This window comes from Cucurbita moschata, unplaced genomic scaffold (assembly GCF_002738365.1).
Source record: "Cucurbita moschata cultivar Rifu unplaced genomic scaffold, Cmos_1.0 Cmo_Scf00047, whole genome shotgun sequence".
Lineage (NCBI taxonomy): Eukaryota > Viridiplantae > Streptophyta > Magnoliopsida > Cucurbitales > Cucurbitaceae > Cucurbita > Cucurbita moschata.
This window is the reverse complement of record NW_019268563.1, coordinates 172911-191471: the sequence shown is the minus strand read 5'-3', so window position 1 is coordinate 191471 and position 18561 is coordinate 172911. Positions and strand designations below refer to the sequence as shown.

At 39.9% G+C, this 18561-nt stretch overlaps 6 non-coding genes across 6 annotated transcripts; 3 read left to right on the top strand and 3 right to left on the bottom strand.

The window, feature by feature from the left end:
* Window positions 1-3036: 3036 nt before the first annotated feature.
* On the bottom strand, window positions 3037-3111 carry TRNAN-GUU. The gene has a single exon. It is a non-coding gene; the product is annotated as a tRNA-Asn (tRNA).
* A 2060-nt stretch (window positions 3112-5171) lies between these two features.
* On the bottom strand, window positions 5172-5246 carry TRNAN-GUU. The gene has a single exon. It is a non-coding gene; the product is annotated as a tRNA-Asn (tRNA).
* A 558-nt stretch (window positions 5247-5804) lies between these two features.
* TRNAL-CAA lies at window positions 5805-5888 on the top strand. The gene has a single exon. It is a non-coding gene; the product is annotated as a tRNA-Leu (tRNA).
* Window positions 5889-8284: 2396 nt separating this feature from the next.
* TRNAL-CAA lies at window positions 8285-8368 on the top strand. Its single transcript has one exon. It is a non-coding gene; the product is annotated as a tRNA-Leu (tRNA).
* Window positions 8369-8669: 301 nt separating this feature from the next.
* Window positions 8670-8743, bottom strand: TRNAN-GUU. Its single transcript has one exon. It is a non-coding gene; the product is annotated as a tRNA-Asn (tRNA).
* A 1683-nt stretch (window positions 8744-10426) lies between these two features.
* TRNAL-CAA lies at window positions 10427-10510 on the top strand. The gene has a single exon. It is a non-coding gene; the product is annotated as a tRNA-Leu (tRNA).
* The last annotated feature ends 8051 nt before the right edge of the window (window positions 10511-18561 follow it).

Below are 18561 nucleotides of genomic sequence, written 5' to 3'. Positions count from 1 at the left end.
TTAATTCAACAAATAATTTAAATAATTAATTTCAAATTAAAGTAATATTAAAGAATTAATTAAACAATTTAATTAATATTTAACATTAATTCAAACGTCAATCCCAATCAATTCCGACACATATTGATTATGAATCCCTATTCATAATTAAAATATTTAAATCTTAATTAAATATCTCCCATTCTCTATTTTTCTTTAATTCCTAATTAAAACAAAAAAAAAATGCGGTTAAATACAGTGTATATATTTAGAGCATATTCCCTAATTTGAATTCGAACACTTCGAACTCACTCGTCACACTGTTTTATGGTTTAGTCTGATATGCGCTAGCAGGGGACCTAATGGACCTATAGATCTTGAGCTCCAATGATCTGAGATTAATCGACTAAACTCATTAACCTTGTTAACCAACATTCGTTAACTACTAGGACACTCCACTATAGCCTAGTGGTTGCACTCCCCTCACTATTTCTATCCATTGGATATAACCATGATTAGTAAGTCGATCCTTCACAGATTGTTCGTAACTAGAGATGGGTCAATTTACTGTTTACTCCTGAAGTTACTTTTTGTTTCTTATGTCCTACTGATCTTCTAATGAACAATTGGTTTGTTGTCCAACCAGTAAACCGAATCCCTCTTAGGCCAATGAGAGGGTGGGGCCCCTTGTTCAAGACATGGAGTCAGTACTTAAGGGAACAACCTCTCTACTATCCCTAAAAGCGGGTAGGAGTGAATTCCATCTTGCACCCTATCTCTCCAACTATTCACCTTGTCTTACCCCTGAAATGGGAGGCTTATTGAGTCGGCGAACTCGAGCCACTCTCACTTATGCAAATTTAAGGATAATTCTAAATAAACAAGAGTTCATAGTAAACTCAGGATTAAGATCGAGTTACCTAGGTCACCGAATGAAAAAATAAGTCTCAATAGTAAACGACATTATAAAGTTAGAGTGATTTTCTTCATGGTCTGATCTTATGCAATACTCATTGCATAGGACACCCCAACTCACATGTCTCCACATGTAAAATTTAGTGATCACATTGTTTATATCATATACAAAAGTGGGCCGCATCCATAGTGTCCCCAAGATAAGGTACTCAGCCTTATCCCTATGCTATAGATCATTTTGACTATATACTTGAACTTGATCTACTCTTATGTCTCTACGTATAGTTCAAGTAATCATACTATAGCCAGAGTGTTCTTAGTTTATTGGATTTAGATTAATGATCGTAAAATTTACTTTATTCAATAACAATCTTTACTGAATAAACATCAATAATAACTTTATTGAAAATACAATATGTTTTTGTTTACAAACTATGAGTTTTATGAAATAAAACCCAACATTTCTATTGTTCTTTCTCATCGTTTTCCTTCTATAACTCTTTGTTGGACTCTATGCTTCTCTTTCACGAAGTCTCGTGGCTTGTAGATCCCTAAAATGACACATTTATGAGCTTCTTAAAATCTAAAAATTGAATCTGGATTTCGACGACACACGACGTTATTCAAGCATATAAAGCTTACCTCTCGTGTATGTGGGATCAACGGTGGTCTTTTTCGTGTCATGAACCAAGCGTTTCAATGTCGAGTTTGGTCATTGTAGGTATGAGTTCTAGGTTATGGATTCTATTGCTTATTTATAGCTTAGTCAACGATTATACATTGAAAAGATATATATGCTAAATGACATATAAAGTGGTAAAGCTATATAATGGTAAATGGTTATGGAAGATTATCTAGCCCAACATTTCTGATGTTCTTTCTCAAGCGTATAAAGCTTACCTCTCGTGTATATGGAATCATCGGTGGTCTTTTTCGTGCCGTGAACCAAGAGTTTTAGCGTTGAGTTTGGTCATTGTAGGTGTGAGTTCTAGGTTATGGAGTCTACTGCTCATTTATAGCTTGAGTTCTAGGTTATGGAGTCTGCTGCTTATTTATAGCGTTATGGAGTCTACTACTCATTTATAGCTTGAGTTCTAGGTTATGGAGTTTGCTGCTTATTTATAGCTTGAGTTCTAGGTTATGGAGTCTGCTGGAATCTGCTGCTTATTTATAGCTTGAGTTCTAGATTATGGAGTCTGCTGCTCATTTATAGCTTGAGTTCTAGGTTATGGAGTCTGCGTTTATTTATAGCTTGAGTTCTAGGTTATGGAGTCTGCGCTTATTTATAGCTTTTGAGTTCTAAGTTATGGAGTCTATAGCTTTTTAGTTCTATAGCTTTTGAGTTCTAAGTTATGGAGTCTGCTTTTGAGTTCTAAGTTATGGAGTCTATAGCTTTTGAGTTCTAAGTTATGGAGTCTATAGCTTGAGTTCTAAGTTATGGAGTTTGCTGCTTATTTAAGCTTGAGTTCTAGGTTATGAAGTCTGCGCTTATTTATAGCTTGAGTTCTAGGTTATGGAGTCTGCGCTTATTTATAGCTTGAGATCTAGGTTATGGAGTCTGCGCTTATTTATAGCTTGAGTGTTTATGGAGTCTGCGCTTATTTATAGCTTGAGTGGTTATGGAGTCTGCGCTTATTTATAGCTTGAGTGGTTATGGAGTCCGCACTTATTTATAGTTGAGTTCTAGGTTATAGAGTCTGTGCTTAGTTATAGCTTGAGTTCTAGGTTATGGATTATACATAGAAAAACTATATATGCTAAATGACAGATGTAGAGTGGTGTAAAGTTTCTTTATAGCTTAGTCAACAATTATACATAGAAAAGCTATATATGCTAAATGACATATGTAACGTGGTAAAAGCTATATAATGGTAGATGGTTATGGAAGAACTCCAAAGAGGGTTTAATAACTTAGTCAACAATTATACATAGAAAAGCTATATATGCTAAATGACATATGTAAAGTGATTAAAGCTATATAATGGTAGATGGTTATGGAAGAACTCCAAAGAGGGTTTAATAACTTAGTCAACAATTATACATAGAAAAGCTATATATGCTAAATGACATATGTAAAGTGGTAAAAGCTATATAATGGTAGATGGTTATGGAAGAACTCCAAAGGAACACTTCATTGCCATCGGCTAGAAGGAAGGGTTTGAACCTCCGACCTTGTGGTTAACAGCCACACGCTCTAACCAACTAAGCTATTCCAGCTAGTTGATTACAATTTTTCGAGACCACCACTAGTAGATGTTGTCTGCTTTGGCTCGTTACGTATAACCGTCAGCCTCACGGTTTATAAACGCATCTACTATGGAGAGGTTTTCCAACGTCCTTGTTGGCAGTCTACTAGGGAGAGGTTTCCACACTCTTATAAGAAATGTTTCATCTTCTCTCTAACCGATCTGGGATCTTACAGTCCACCCCCTTGGGGGACCAGTGTCTTCGCTGGCACACTGCCTGGTGACTAGCTATGATACCATTTGTAACAGCTCAATACCATCGCTAGCAAATATTGTCCACTTTGGTGCATTACGTATCACCATCAGCCTCACAGTTTTAAAATGTGTCTACTAGGAAGATTATTCCACACCCTTAAAAGAAATGTTTCCTTACCCTCTCCAACCACCAGCAAATATCTTCCCTTTTGGCTTGTTATGGATTGCCATCAACCTTAGTTTTAAAATGCGTCTATTAGAGAGAGGTTTCCACACCCATATAAGGAATGATTCATTCCCGTCTCCAACTGATATGGAATCTATTAAAAAGTTGTTAGGATGGTTGAGTGGTCTAAGGTGCTAGACTTAAGTTTTGGTCCTTGTAAGAGGGCATGGGTTCAAATTTCACTTTTGACACAATTCAAATTATTGTGTTAGTCTAATGGGCAAACAAAAATGGAAAACATCTACTTATTAACTATGGTTGGGTGGTTATCATCAAATGATATGAATACCTTTTCGCATTCAATTACAATAAATCGTGATGTTTAGATATAAATAATAAGTAAAAGAAAGTCAAGAAAAAAGCTAAACTATGATTATCATTTTAGCATACATACATCATCAAACGTCATCATATAACTCATACACATCATCATACATCGTATATCAAACATCATATTAATAAAGAATAAACGACACGTGCTAGTGCAACTAGGCATGTGTTGTCATACAACAAACAATTGCCTAGTCTATCCTATAGTAAGACTATTTACTTGGTTGGCCTTAGCCGACATTTCTCTACTTTCTGATTTGCTAAGCTTTCATTCCTTGAAGTTGCTCCAAACGTTATCGATTGCGTTAGCCGAGGGGTTCTTTTTGCTGTAAGTTGATGTGTGGCGCAATAAGGCGCAGACCCTTGTGCAAGCTAAATTGGGTTCAAGGGACGATTAGTGGGTCGCGGCATGGATGCTGGGCTGCAAACGTTGGGTTGGGTTAACTATTATAATTGGGTCGTGAGCATGTGTCGGACCGAACCAATGGATTGGCAATGGGTTGTGGGTTTGAGTTTGACCTAGATGATTCAGATCTAGATCCAACGGATTCATCTTATTCGCCCGACTCAACACGATTTACACACGTTATTCAAACATATAAAGCTTACCCTCTCGTGTATGTTGGATCGTCGATGGTCTTTTTTGTGTCGTGAACCAAGCGTTTGAACGTCGAGTTTGGTCATTATAAGATATCAAGTAAAAGCTATAAAGGAGGGTTTGGAACCTCCGACCTTGTGGTTAACAGCCACACGCTCCGAGCCCAGCACTAGTAGATGTTGTCTGCTTTGGCTCGTTACGTATCACCGTCAACCTCTCGATTTTAAAATGCATCTACTATGCAGAGATTTCCCAGCATTCTCGATGGCAGTCTACGAGTCCACACACCCTTGTTGAGAGTCATTGTAGGTGTGAGTTCTAGGTTATGGAGTCTTCACGAACCCTTGCTAGGGGTAAAGCTGGATACCATGACCATGAAGCCCTTGTTCGGGGTAAAACTGAATATCATGACCATGAAGCAGCCCTTGTTGGGGGTAAAGCTGGATACCATGACCATGAAGCAATGGTAGCTCAAGGATCGACATGTCTTAGGATTGATCCGGTTGACGCTATCCAGGAACGTGTTGTCAATATGCTTCAAATACCTTACCTTAAAAATACTCTTAAGGAACACTTAATTACCATCGCTAGAAGGAGGGTTTGAACCTCCGACCTTGTGCTTATGTCAATATGCTTCAAATACCTTACCTTAAAATACTCTTAAGGAACACTTAATTACCATTGCTAGAAGGAGGATTTGGAACCTCCAACCTTGTGGTTAACAGCCACATGCTCTAACCAACTGAGCTATTCCAGCCAGTTAATTAAAATTTTCCGAGCCTACCACTAGTAGATGTTGTCTGCTTTGGCTCGTTACATATAGCCGTCAGCCTCACGGTTTTAAAAGCATCTACTATGGAGAGGTTTACCAGCGTCCTCGTTGGCAGTCTACTAGGGAAAGGTTTCCACACTCTTATAAGAAATATTTCATCTTCTCTCTAATCGATCTGGGATCTTACAATCCACTCCCTTGGGGGCCCAGCGTCTTCGCTGGCACACTGCCTGGTGACTAGCTATGATACCATTTGTAATAGCTCAAGACCATCGCTAGCAGATATTGTCCACTTTGGTACATTACGTATCACCATCAGCCTCACGGTTTCAAAATATGTCTACTAGGAAGATTATTCCACAACCTTAAAAGAAATGCTTTCTTACCCTCTCCAACCACAAGCAGATATCTTTCATTTTGGCCTGTTATGGATCGCCGTTCGTCTCAAAGTTTTAAAACGCGTATATGAGCGAAAGGTTTCCACACCCTTATAAGGAATGGTTCATTTTCCTCTCTAACTAATGTGGGATCTATTAATTGGTAGTCAGGATGGCCGAGTGGTCTAAGGCGCCAGACTCAAGTTCTGGTCCTCGCGAGAGGGCGTGGGTTCAAATCCCACTCCTGACACAATTCAAATTATAGTTATATTAAACATTTGTTAAAGTGGGTTCAAATCCCACTCCTGACACAATTCAAATTATAGTTATATTAAACATTTGTTAAAATGGATAACATGTACTACTAACACCATGGTTTGTGGGTGGTGGTGTTTTTGTTTAAATTATCTTTTATTTAGCATCAAATGATATGAACTTATGAGATCTTTTACCTTTCGAATTTAATTACAATAAATGGTGATGTGAACTATGAGCATCATTTTAGCATGCATAGTCAATCAATACATCATACAATATATGTCCTACATTATATTAATAAAGCATAAAGGACACATGTCAGTGCAACTAGGCACGTGTCGTCATACATCAAACAATTGCTTAGTCTATCCTATAGCAAGGTTACTTACTTGGTTGGCCTCAGCTGACATTTCTCTACTTTCGGGTTTGCTAAGCTTTTGTTCCTCAAAGTTGCTCCAAACGTTACCGGTTGGTTTCCTATTAGAGCATTCATTTCATTAACATTTCACATTTACAATGTAGTTTAACTTGAATTCATGAAATAGTGCATCATACTGCCCTTATTTATCTTACTTATGAACATTTCATATTTATAATGTAGTTAATTTGAATTCATGAAATAATGCATCATATTAACCTTATTTATCTTAATTATGGTCAAATCAGCTTCGGGAGGGTAAAAAACGTAGGGATCAGTGTCATAATTGCAAAACTGAGCATTTTAAGCCTATAGACTAGGCGCAAGTTGACGTGTGGTGCAATAAGGCGCTAACGCCTGTGCAGGCTGGGTGCTAGGCGGTTGCATGTAGGTCTTAAGTAATTGGGCTTTGCAATGGACTGTCAGGTTTTGGGTTGCAGGCATTGCGGGTTGGATGGGCAGACGTGGGATCGCGGGTGCTGGGCTGCTGAGCTAGGCTTCAGATGTTGGGTTGGGTTGGCTTTTATAATTGGGTCATGAGCGTGTGTTGGACCAAACCAATGGATTGGTAGTGGGTTGTGGGTTCGAGTCTGACCCAGATCCGGATTCAGATCAAGATCTGATGGATTCATCTTCTTCGCCCAACTCAACGCCATTTTCTAGTTTTCATCTCTCTCCTCTTTGCAACTATTTCTTGATGGTGTTAATATAACACATCCGGAAGCAATTTGGATCTTAGGCACAACCAAGCTGAGTTATGAAGCCGAGGGACTCTTTTTGCTGTAAGTTGACGTGTGGCGCAATAAGGCGATGACGAGTGTGCAGGATAAATTGGGTCGAGGCACGGGTCAAGGGACAATTGATGGGTTGCAACGTGGGTGCTGGGTATTGCAGGTGGGTCTTAGGTAATTGGGCTTTGCCACGGATTGTCAGGTTTTGGGCTGCAGGCGTTGCGGGTTGGATGGGCAAACGTGATATTGCGGGTGCTGGGCCACTGAGCTAGGCTGTAGACGTTGGGTTGGGTTGGCTATTATAATTGGGTCGTGAGCGAGTGTAGGACCGAACCAATGGATTGGTAGTGGGTTGTGGGTTAGAGTCTGACCCAGATCCGGATTCGGATCTAGATCCGATAGATTCGTCTTCTTCGCCTGACTCAACGCGATTTTCTAGTTTTCATCTCTCTCCTCTTTGCGGCTAGTTCTTGATGGTGTTAATATAACACATGCGGAAGCAATTTGGATCTTAAGCAATCTAAGTACGTCAATTATAGTAAATTAGCTAGCATGTTCATAAAGCATTAGAATTCAAGGAGTTTGAGTACTAAACTTCTGTAGTTCAAATTCTTTTTTCTTCACGAACTGGTTTCCTACCACCACTAGTGTCTTCCCTACTATTCTCAGGCATTAGAACAGGATTGTGGAATCTGTTGATTGACTAAACTTTGGAAATAGAATTGCCAAACCGGTAACGTTTGGGGTCGGTGTCAGAATTGCCAAACTCACATGTCTCCACATCTACTATGGAGAGGTTTCCCAGCGTCCTTGATGGCAGTCTACTAAGAGAGGTTTCCACACGCTTATATGAAACGTTTCAACTTCTCTCCAACCGATTTGGAATCTCACAATCCACCCCTTTGGGGACCCAACGTCTTCGCTGGCACACCACCTGTGACTAGCTCTAATACCATATTTCAAACCCACCATTAGCAAATATTGTCCACTTTGACGCATTACGTATCACCATCAGCCTCACGGTATTAAAATGCGTTTACTAGGAAGATTTTTCCACACCCTTAAAAGAAATGCTTCCTCACCCTCTCCAACCGCTAGCATATATCTTCCTTTTTGGCCTGTTTTGGATCGTCGTCAGCCTCACACTTTTAAAACACGTCTATTAGTGAGAGGTTTCTACACTCTTACAAGGAATGATTAATTCCCCTCTCCAACCAATGTGGGATTTATTAAAAAGTTGTCAGGATGGCCAAGTGGTCTAAGGTGCCAAACTCAAGTTTTGGTCCTCGTGAGAGGGCGTGGGTTCAAATCCCGCTTTTGACAAATAGATTGGCTATTATAATTGGGTTGTGTTGGGTCGAACTAATGGATCTTTGTCTCTTTCTCATTGTTTTCCTCCTTTTTAACTCTTTGTTGAACTCTTGCATTTTCTTACGAGTGTGTGTGTAGTGTGATATTGAGAAGTTCGATGACAAGATTTCAGTTTATGGAAGATGGAGATTGAAGCAGGCTATCAGGAATGTGGTGTTCAACATCTTATAACACGATTCAAGGGTTATGATTCAATAGAATATGTAAGACAATAATAATATCAAGACACTCATACAGAACAAATGATCACCAACGCTAGAAGGAGGGTTTGAACCTCCGACCTTGTGGTTAACAGCCACACGCTCTAACCAACTGAGCTATTCCAGCCAATAATTTAAAATTCTTCGAGTTCAGCACTAGTAGATGTTGTTTGCTTTGGCACGTTATGTATCATCGTCAGCCTCACGGTTCTAAAATGCATCTACTATGGAGAGGTTTCCCAGCGTCCTTTTTGGCAGTCTACTAGGGAGAGGTTTCCACACACTTGTAAGAAATGTTTCATCTTCTCTTGAACTGATCTGGAATCTCACAATCCACCCCCTTGGGGGCCAGCATCTTCGCTGCCACATCGCCTGGTGGCTAGCTCTGATATCATATCTCAAGCCCACCATTAGCAGATATTGTCCACTTTGGTGCATTACGTATCACCACCAGCCTCACGGTTTTAAAATGTGTCTACTAGGAAGATTTTCCCACACCCTTAAAAGAAATGCTTCCTCACCCTCTCCAATGCTAGCAAATATCTTCCATTTTGGCCAGTTATGGATCGTCGTCAGACTCATAGTTTTAAAACACGTTTATTAGTGAGAGGTTTCCACGCCCTTATAAGGAATGGTTCATTCCCCTCTCCAATCAATGTGGGATCTATTAGTAAGTAGTTAGGATGGTTGAGTGGTTTAAGGCACTTGAGAGGGTGTGTGGGTTCAAATCCCACTTTTGATACAATATAAATTATTGTGTATTAGTCTAATGGCTAGGGAAGAAAATGAATGACTTTCACCGTTAACCATGGTTGGGTTGGGTTATATCATTAAATGATGTTGCACTTCTTAGATCTTCTTTTTACCGTTAACCATGGTTGGGTTAGATCTTCTTTTTAGATTAATGATCGTAAAATTTACTTTATTCAATAACAATCTTTAGTTTACATACTATGAGTTTTATGACATAAAACCAAACATTTCTATTGTTCTTTCTCATCGTATGAGTTTTATGACATAAAACCAAACATTTCTATTGTTCTTTCTCATCGTTTTCCTCAACTTTTTATTGGACTCTCTGCTTCTCTTTCACGAAGTCTCGTGGCTTGTAGATGCCTAAAATGACATATCTATGAGCTTCTTAAAACCTAAAAATTGAATCTGGATTCTGACGACACACGACGTTATTCAAGCGTATAAAGCTTACCTCTCGTGTATGTGGAATCATCCACACGCTCTAACCAACTGAGCTATTCCAGCCAATTATTTAAAGTATTCTGAGCCCACCACTAGTAGATGTTGTCTGCTTTGGCTCCTTACGTATAGCCGTCAGCCTCATGGTTTTAAAACGCATCACTATGGAAAGGTTTTCCAGCGTCCTCGCTGGCAGTCTACTAGGGAGACGTTTCCACACCCTTATAAGAAATGTTTCATCTTCTCTCTAATCAATTTGGAATCTCACAATCCACCACCTTGGGGCCCAGAGTCTTCACTAGCACACCGCCTGGTGACTAGCTCTGATACCATATCTCAAGCCCACCGTTAGCAGATATTGTCCACTTTTGTGCATTACATATCACCACCAGCCTCACGGTTTTAAAATGCGTCTACTAAGAAGATTTTTTCACACCCTTAAAAGAAATGCTTCCTCACCCTCTCCAATCGCTAGTAGATATATTCCATTTTGGCATGTTATGGATCGCCGTCAGCCTCACAGTCTTAAAACGCGTCTATTAGTGAGAGGTTTTCACACCATTATAAGGAATAGTTCATTCCCCTCTTCAACCAATGTGGGACTTATTAAAAAGTAGTCAGGATGGCCGAGTGGTCTAAGGCGCTAGACTCAAGTTCTAGTCCTCATGAGAGGGCGTGGGTTCAAATCCCACTTTTGACACAATTCAAATTATAGGGTGAAGAAAAAAAGCTAAACTATGATCATCATTTTAGCATACATCGTCATCATCAACACATCATAATTATTGTAAAGCATGCATCAAACATCATCATATTAATAACACTTGAAGTTGCTCCAAACGTGCAAACAACCTTTGAATCAATGAGATGCAGTTCATAAGGTGGCGTGTGCGACATATGTGTTACAAAAAGATGCAGAGGTGTGGTGGTCGGATAATAAACACAGCATCAACCCGGGCGGAGGAATTACAACGTGGGGAACCTTTAAGGGAAGCCTTTCTGAAATATTATTATCCAAAGAAACGCAGTTCATAAGGTGGCGTGTGCGACACCTCGAAGTTGCTCCAAACTGCAAACAACCCATAAGGTGGCGTGTGCGACATATGTGTTACAAAAAGATGCAGAGGTGTGGTGGTCGGATAATAAACACAGCATCAACCCGGGCGGAGGAATTACAACGTGGGGAACCTTTAAGGGAAGCCTTTCTGAAGTATCCAAAGAAACCCGTATAAAGAAACAACAAGAGTTTAACCACTTTTAACCCAAGGTGGATCTCCAAAGAAACCCGTATAAAGAAACAACAAGAGTTTAACCACTTAACTCCAAAGAAACCCGTATAAAGAAACAACAAGAGTCACTTAACCCAAGGTGGATCTCCAAAGAACACTTAACCCAAGGTGGATCTCCAAAGAAACCCGTATAAAAAACAACAAGAGTTTAACCACTTAACCCAAGGTGGATCTCCAAAGAAACCCGTATAAAGAAACAACAAGAGTTTAACCACTTAACCCAACTTAACCCAAGGTGGATCTCCAAAGAAACCCGTATAAAGAAACAACAAGAGTTTAACCACTTAACCCAACTTAACCCAAGGTGGATCTCCAAAGAAACCCGTATAAAGAAACAACAAGAGTTTAACCACTTAACCCTAACCACTTAACCCAAGGTGGATCAGTATGATCAGAACTTCATGAGATTGAGAAGGTTTCCACCGTCATTAGCTGACACAACAAGAGTTTAACCACTGAACCCAAGGTGGATCAGTATGATCAGGCTTCATGAGATTGAGAAGGTTTGCACCGTCATTAGCTGACACTGAAGAGAAACAGACAGAAAACCTACTTCATGAGATTGAGAAGGTTTGCACCGTCATTAGCTGACACTGAAGAGAAACAGACAGAAAACCTATGAAGACTCGCCGCATGTTAGAGGCCTTTAACCCAAAAACCCTGAAGAGAAACAGACAGAAAACCTATGAAGACTCGCCGCATGTTAGAGGCCTTTAACCCAAAAACCTATGAAGAGGCCCGAAGGACGGCCAAGGCCCTAGAGGAACCCCCCAGAGGAAAAGAAAACAGAGCCAACGGTTGTCACAGGGAGGAAACGCCCTGTCGAGGTCGAAACCACAGAATTCCAACCACCGCTCCAGAGACCTCGATATCAGAGTAGGCCACCTGCTCCACCCCTAATAGCCCGATACCTAGCAATGGAGAAGCCTCTGTGCCGTAACTATGGAAAACAACATGTTGGGAGATGTTTGGCGGGGCTCAGGTATGTGTTATATCAGTGGTCATGCAAGTCATGTGGCGAGAACTTGCCTTACAAGGAGCTCGAAAAATCCAAGGGAACCCCTTAGAGGACCGGTCATCTGAGAGCCCACCATACAAACCTGCCCACAGACCAGGGCATATGCAACGACCAGTAAAGAGGCAGAAACACCTGGCACCGTGGTGACAGGTATGCTTTCTATACTAGGACACTTTGCGTTGATATTTTTTTATTCTGGTTCTACCCATTCCTTTGTTGCTTTACCATTTGTTAAACAAGCAGGGTTCGTAGTAGAACCCTTAATTCATGTATTGTCGGTCGGTACCCAGCAGGGGTAGACTTAGTTACGAAAAATAGAGTAAAGGACGGACAAGTGGTAATAGCTTGACAAACCATCCACGTAGACTTAAAGGTAGTAGACATGACGGACTTTGACGTCATACTAGGGATGGACTGGCTAGCCGAAAACTTTGCTAGCATAGGCTGCCATAAGAAAGAGGTGATATTCACACCTCCCAACGGACTTACCTTTAAGTTTAAAGGAACCTCCACAGGTACCACCCCAAAAATAATATCGATGATGAAAGCGAGACGCCTGGTACAACAAGGGGGGTGGGCGTTTCTAGCCTGTGCAGTAAACACAAAAGGAAAGGAAAAACACATAGATACAGTGCCCATAGTAAACAAATTTATGGATGTCTTCCTAGAGGACCTCTCAGGGATCCCTCCATCGCGGGAGGTAGACTTTGGAATATAACTGGAACCAGGAACGGGACCCATCTCTAAGGCCCCGTACCGCATGACACCAGCAGAATTAAAAGAACTGAAATCACAACTGCAAGACCTATTAGATAAAGGCTTCATTCGACCTAGCGTGTCCCCTTGGGGTGCGCCAGTGTTGTTTGTCAAAAAGAAATTCGGCTCAATGCGTTTATGCATTGATTATAGGGAATTGAACAAGTGGACATAAAGAACGAATACCCGTTACCCCGTATCGAGGATCTATTTGACCAACTGCTAGGGGCAACAGTGTTTTCAAAAATAGATCTTCGATCAGGATATCATCAGATTAAGATTAAAAATGAAGACATACCAAAAACAGCCTTTCGAACCAGATATGACCACTACGAGTTTGTGGTGATGTCTTTTGGTCTCACCAATGCCCCAGCGGTATTTATGGAATTAACGAACTGAGTATTTAAATAGTGCTTAGACTCATTTGTGATCGTGTTCATAGAAGACATCTTGATATACTCGAAAACGGACCTAGAACACCAAGAGCACCTTTGCAAAGCCTTAACTATTCTAAGGGAGAACAAGTTGTATGCCAAATTCTCCAAGTGCGAATTTTGGCTACGACAAATTTCGTTTCTAGGGCACGTAGTGTCTAAAGACGGAATTTTTGTGGACCCCAATAAGATAGAAGCTGTCACGAAGTGGAAACGCCCAACAATGATCACCGAGATACAAAGTTTCTTGGGATTGGCGGGTTACTATCGAAGGTTTGTCCAGGACTTCGCTAGAATAGCCATACCTCTCACCCAATTGACAAAAAAAGGTGTACCTTTCGTTTGGGATGATACTTGTGAGGCCAGCTTTCAAGAGCTAAAACAAAGACTAGTATCCGCCCCAGTGCTCACAGTTTCAGAGAGTTCTGTGGGATACGTGATTTACAGTGATGCATCCAAAAAGGGGTTAGGTTGTGTACTGATGCAACATGGCAAGGTTGTTGCGTATGCGTCACGCCAACTAAAGAATTATGAGAAAAACTATCCTACACATGATTTGGAGCTGGCAGTGGTGTGTTCGCGTTAAAAATTTGGTGACACTACCTGTATGGCGAAAAGACTCCAAAAGGCAATAGGTACCCGCCTCGACTTTAGCACCACCTTCCACCCACAAACGGATGGCCAAACGGAACGATTAAACCAAATCCTGGAAGACATGCTTCGGGCATGCGTTATGGATTTAATAGGGAGTTGGGACGCTAAACTACACTTAATGGAATTCTCTTACAACAACAGCTTCCAAGCAACCATCGGGATGGCACCCTTTGAAGTGTTGTATGGAAAACAATGTAGATCCCCATTGTGCTGAGATGAAGTAGGAGAACGAGAACTTGTAGGACCCGAACTGGTTTGCATCACCAATGAGGCGAGACAGAAAATTAGAGTAAGAATGCGTAACGCACAAAGTAGGCAAAAAAGCTACGCCGACGTTAGGCATAGGAATTTAGAGTTCGAAGAGGGGGACCCAGTGTTCCTAAAAGTAGCTCCTATGAAAGGCATTCTAAGATTCAGACGAAAGGGGGAAGCTAAGCCCCCGATTTATTGGACCATTCGAAATTTTAGAAAGAGTAGGTTCGGTAGCTTACAAACTAGCTTTACTACCTTCGCTTTCAAGCGTACACGATGTATTTCATGTGTGCATGTTAAGAAAATATATTACGGACCCTGCGCACGTAATAGACTACAAACCTCTCGAAATGTAGGAAAATTTAAGTTATCAGGAGAAACCGATTAAAATCCTAGCCCGAGAAGTGAAAGCCTTACGTAATAGAAATATAGGTTTTGTTAAGGTATTGTGGCGTAACCACCAAATCGAGGAAGCTAAGTGGGAACGAGGAGAGGAAATAAAGGAAAAATATCCCGAGTTGATCCACGAGTTTGAGACTTTCAAGGACGAAAGTTCTTTTTAGGAGTAGGTAATGTAATAGCCAACAAAAAAATAATAGTAATAACAATAATAATAATAATAATAATAATAATAATAAATAAATAAATAAATAAATAAAAAGGATTACTTACAAATGAAAATAAAATTTAACCATCTCTCTCCTCTAACCTCTAGTCACAACCCCATCCTCTTTCTTCAACCGGGATGGATGATGGAAGTCCCACATCGGCTAATTTAGGGATTGATCATGGGTTTATAAGTGAGGAATACTAACTCCATTGGTATGAGGCCTTTTGGGGAGCCCAAAGCAAAGCCATGAGAGCTTAAGCTCAAAGTGGACAATATCATACCATTGTGGAGAGTCGTGTTCGTCTAACATGGTATCAGAGTCATGCCCTAAACTTAGTCGTGCCAATAGATTGGTGAACAAAGAACTCTAGTCATGCCCTAAACTTAGTCGTGCCAATAGATAAACTCCTCGAAGGCAGTCAAAAATGACTAAGACTCCACCATATCAGTTCAATCCAAAAATAAATAGAAAAAAAGGTCAAAAATGACTAAGACTCCACCATATCAGTTCAATCCAAAAATAAATAGAAAAAAAGGTCAGATGTGGTAAAAACCCACCATATCAGTTCAATCCAAAAATAAATAGAAAAAAAGGTCAGATGTGGTAAAAAGGATATGATGGGGATATAGGAGAGGGTAAAATTCTATCTCAAATTTCATTTTTTTAAAATGGTGTTTCAAAGGATATGATGGGGATATAGGAGAGATTTTGGTCTGTTATTAGGGTAAAATTCTATCTCAAATTTCCCTTTTTTTTTGTTTATAGTTACGGCTATAAGAAATCAATTTAGAATCAAATCTTCTTTCATATTTTACTAGTAATAATGAGATACCATATTCAATTCATTAGATTTTTTTTTTGTTAGCATTGGAAATTATAGGAAATAAGGTTAGAATCAATAAAATTTCAGTGAGATACCATATTCAATTCATTAGATTTTTTTTGTTAGCATTGGAAATTATAGGAAATAAGGTTAGAATCAATAAAATTTTAGTGGGCAGTAAGATAGTAGACAAACAATCAATTAAAATATGCCAACAATATTTGTTTACGGAATGAAAATAAATATAAAATTAGAGAATTAGAGGAATATCTCAATTATAGAATTGAAAATGTTTACAAAACTGAAAATCATTTACCAAAGGAAAATAATTACAAAGAGGGAGAAGGGAAGATTTGTTTAACAGAATTTAAAAATAAAACAGTAAAGATCAGAGGGCATGAAACTAGTTAAATTTTTTCTTAAATATCAGAATTTTAACCCTGTAAATTAGTGAAATAATTTTATAGAGTTCAAACTTGAAACTGATGTCATGAGCTCACATAGGTTGACTTGGATTTCAAAGGACGGAATCGAACTTTCATTAAGAATATATACGTGACAACGACTTAAGCTAACCAGGTAAGTGGCTCACCCGTCGTAGGTTATGCGTTATTTGCTGTATGTTGGCACGTGCCCGTGGATTTGCACGTGTCATTAAATTGTATGCTAGTTTAATGTGCTTAAGTATGAAATCATGTGAACGTGAATGTATGCCGTGGATTTTCACGTGTCATTAAATTGTATGCTAGTTTAATGTGCTTAAGTATGAAATCATGTGAACATGAATGTATGCTGTGTATGCTGCTTAGTTTGATGTGATATGTTATGCATGTGACGATATGTGGTCCTTGAATGATTATGGCATGTTTGTATGGAATATGTGAATGTGAACAGCATGAATTGTATGACATAAAACACGGTAAACTGTCTGGAATCATAACCCTGATAGAAATGTATATGAAATGTGAATTGAAAATGAGAATGACATGAAGCATGGAACGTGACAGGGGAGTTATGGTCATTAAAGATAAATGTAGAAATAGGGGGACCTCATGCATTATGTGTGTTCATGCATCTGGGGGGATACCCCCATCCCATCATGAGGGTACGGACGCGTACATTCAATGACAGGACAACGATCGTTATGCATTGCATAGCGCTACCGTGACGATTCTAGTTTTAACGGGTCCCGGCATAAGGGGCTCCCAGAGTATGTCCACCGGATAAGGACAATGACCCAGCGGTGTGCGAACTAGCTGGTGAACCCATACTCGCACGTATGGGCTGTGTGTAGAGTATATGGTACACGTCCACGGTTACCCGTTAGGATTGCACCGTAGGGAAAACGAAACGAATTGAAACTATAGGTTCCACCATTTCATTGCATGTGATTGTCGCATAACCCCGATAGGGGGTCACTTACTGAGTATTCTAGAAATACTCAAGCCTCGTGCTACTTTACTTTTGCAGATAAGGGCAAGGCACCCATGTGACAACGACGGCGGCATCGAACACCTCGGATCGTGGCACATGCACAGGGTAGTTGTTTGTTTTTCTATTTCGTAGTCTAGGCTGAATTCGGTTTACATCATTAGTATAGGTTAGTATAGGTTGAAATATAATTGCTTAATAAACCATAGAGTAGAATAGAACGTTCATTTTGGTTTCGTTACTTTTCCTTTATTTCAATAATGTTCTTCTCTTTTTTTTTTTCCTTGTAATCATTTTCTCTTTCACGAGGTAAGAAAAGGAAGGAGTAAGTCGCATTTATGAATAGGGCCCATTTATTGTATATTCCGCATTTCAAGGTATAGTAACGACCTCATATTAAATAGGTAAAATATTAGGGTCGTTACATAAATTGGGTCGAGGCGCGAGTCAAGTGTTGATTGCTGGATCGCGGCGTGGGTGTTGGGCTGCTGTAGGTGGGTCTTCGGTAATTGGGCTTCACCATGGACTATCAGGTTTCGGGCTGCAGGCGTTGCGGGTTGGATAGGCAGACGTTGGATCGTAGGTGTTGGGCTGCCAAGCTAGGCTGGAGACGTTGGGTTGGGTTGGCTATTATAATTGGGTCTTGAGCTTGTGTTGGGCCGAACCAATGGATTGACAGTGGGTTGTGGGTTTGATTTTGACCTAGATCCAGATTTGTATCTGGATTCGACGGATTCGTCTTCTTTGCCCGACTCAGCGCGATTTTCTGTTTTTCATCTCTCTCCTCTTTGCAGCTATTTCTGACGTTCTTTCTCATCGTTTTCCTCTTCTAACTCTTTGTTGGACTCTCTGCTTCTCTTCCATGAAGTCTCTTGGCTTGTAGATGCCTAAAACGACACATCTATGAGCTTCTTAAAACCTAAAAGTTGAATCTGAATTTCGACGACACACGACGTTATTCAAGCGTATAAAGCTTACCTCTCGTGTATGTGGGATCATCGGTGGCCTTTTACGTGTCGTGAACCAAACGTTTCAACGTCGAGTCTGGTAATTGTAGGTGTGAGTTCGTGGTTTTGGATTGTTAGGTTATGGAGTCTGCTGCTTATTTATAGCTTAGTGAACCATTATAACAGCTATATATGCTAAATGACATATAAAGTAAATTGTATATATATGCTAAATGACATAGAGTAAATTGTATATAAATAGATAAGAGCTATACCATGACCATGAAGTAGTGGAAGCTCAAGAAACGACAAGTCTTAGGATTGATCTGGTTGACGTTATCAGGAACATGGCGCTTATTATTTGATTAAATTGAGCAAGAATCTTATTAGTCCAAACCTAAAGTAAGTTAACACTCGTGAAACTGATGGTGTTAATATAATACATGCGGAAGTAATTTGGATCTTAGGCACTTTTAGAACATCAATTATAGTAAATAACTAGCATGTTAAAACTTAATTAGTTTAGATACTAACCT